Here is a 1,962-nt window from a genome sequence, read left to right as displayed (position 1 = left end):
TTTGGAAGGGAGCTTTCCAGAAAGAGAAGTCACTCACCAGACATGTCTGAGCTGCACAAGGTTCCAGGGTGCGCCCAACCACTCCAACCTTTGCTCCCTTGGACGCACCCTCCGAGGGATTGTCCCCAGGAGGCAATGGGGCAGGCTCTCCAGATGCTGCAGGGTTGGGCTGCTTGCTTTGGCACGTAGCCCCGATACTCCAGCAAGCATAAGGAACTGGCGTCTGGCAGAGGGATCCCTGTGCAGTTCAGTTGCCTTCCACCCCCACCACTGACCCAAAGCCCTCCCTGCAGCACACATGGAAGCAGAGACCCCGGGGGCATGGGCAGCTGAGCAGGCAGTGAGACACGGCCTGGGGAGAGGGCAATCACGAGGGCCACATCCCAGTGGCATTTCCTCCTGGGGGGACAGCAGTGGCCAGAGAGGCTGGCCCCACTGGAGCAGTCTCACTGAGGTGGCATCACAGGGGATGGCAGCATGGGAGGCCCCAGCCCTTCCTTCCCACCATGCACACACACAGCAATGACAGTGTGTGCAGGGTGGCTGCTGCTTCACATGGAGGAGGAATGGATGGTCCAAGGGTAGGTGGGGGCCATGAGGAGCTCCCAGGTGAGATCCCTGGGTGAGGTGATCTCTGCAGCCCCAGACACTGCAACACTCTCAGCTACTGGTGTCAGTCCCAGGAGGAAGGTAAAGAGCAGAGCCACAGCCTGGGCAAGGCTCAGTCCTGTACACTAGGACACACAGATGGCATCTACAGCCAGGATAAACCATTCCTCTGGATCTTTCCACCATCCTGCTGTCCTCAAAGGCAGTCTAGAGCATCGAGCAAGTCCATGGGGAGGAGGCAGGCCCTTGGAAACTAGCCCATGGGTCAGGGTCCAAACCAGCAAGGTCCATGGCCAGGCATGAGCACAGCTGGGACCAAGCTGCAGAGCAGAGCAGTGCTCCTCCAGCACAGCTGGGAAGGGGCTGAGGGCCCAGAGCTCAGCTTAAATAGAGCCCAGGGCCATGGGCAGGGTATGGGTGGGGGTGCCAGGTGGAGCTGCTCAGGGCCATTAATGCCTATTAGTGCCCTTGGGGTGCTGACACAGGGGAGAGGGAAAGACCTCCTTTTAAGGGGGGGGGGGGGGTTACACAAAAAGATGAGTCACTGGTGCCAGAGAGCTACAGCKCCACACATTTATTGCGTTTCTCTATAAAGCTGATCTTTAGCATTTTCTAATTAGTTTTTCTTTTTATGGTGTGCAGATTTTCCATTTCAACATCCTTTTTAAAAGTTTTCAAACTTCATTCCAATCTGAATCAACAGTGGGCTCAGCCTCAGCTGTTACAAGCATTTCCAAAAGTCAGCCCCTGTCAGAGATAGAAAAAGCTGAAGAAAGATGCCTCGTGAGAGAGCAGAAGCCACAGCAGCTCTGTGCAACCAGAACAGCCCCAACATAACACGTGGGAAAATGCTGAAGGGCCCACGGGGTTGCACCACAGGACTTCGGGCATGCACACCTGCTCTCCAGAGTACACCCAAGACCTTCCCTGCTGCACTGAGGGTCCCTCTACACTCAAACAACACCCACCTCAGCACCCTCGCTGGGCCCCAGACCAGCCATATGATCCCCTTAGCTCCCTTCGGTTGTCCGTGCTTTTCCTCCCTCACAACACAGCTCTTCCTCAGAGCAGGAGTCAGCTCACTGAGCAGGTTCAGAGTGCAAGACGAGCTCTGGAGTAAAAGACTCACTCCTGGGTGCTGCACACGTAAGATGGCTTGGTTACACTACAGCATTAGGCTTTGCAGGAGTGCAAAGGAGGCACCAGTGCTGCTGTCTGCTCCTTGGATCTCAAAAGGAAGAAACGTTGCCTCCATCAAATTCCTTTTGGCTGCAAAACAAGAGGGCAGGAGATGAGGTACCAGCACACCTCCTTTCCTCCCAAACAGTCACATTCCAGCAGCAGCACGAGCAG

General features: G+C 55.7%; 1 protein-coding gene across 2 annotated transcripts in view; it reads right to left on the bottom strand.

The window, feature by feature from the left end:
* Nucleotides 1-1,956, bottom strand: part of LOC112962884 (myelin-oligodendrocyte glycoprotein-like) — a 24,465-nt gene extending 22,509 nt beyond the window's left edge. The window contains exon 1 of one of the 2 annotated variants that reach the window (XM_026059433.1): nt 1,578-1,956. The gene's annotated coding sequence lies outside the window, so the exon portion shown is untranslated. The remainder of the gene's footprint in view (nt 1-1,577) is intronic. The other variant, XM_026059436.1, reaches the window with a different exon arrangement.
* Nucleotides 1,957-1,962: the final 6 nt, after the last annotated feature.

The sequence above is a fragment of the Apteryx rowi genome, unplaced genomic scaffold (genome assembly GCF_003343035.1).
Source record: "Apteryx rowi isolate R43461 unplaced genomic scaffold, aptRow1 scaffold_1573, whole genome shotgun sequence".
Classification (NCBI taxonomy): Eukaryota; Metazoa; Chordata; class Aves; order Apterygiformes; family Apterygidae; genus Apteryx; species Apteryx rowi.
This window is presented reverse-complemented; position numbering and strand designations above follow the sequence as displayed.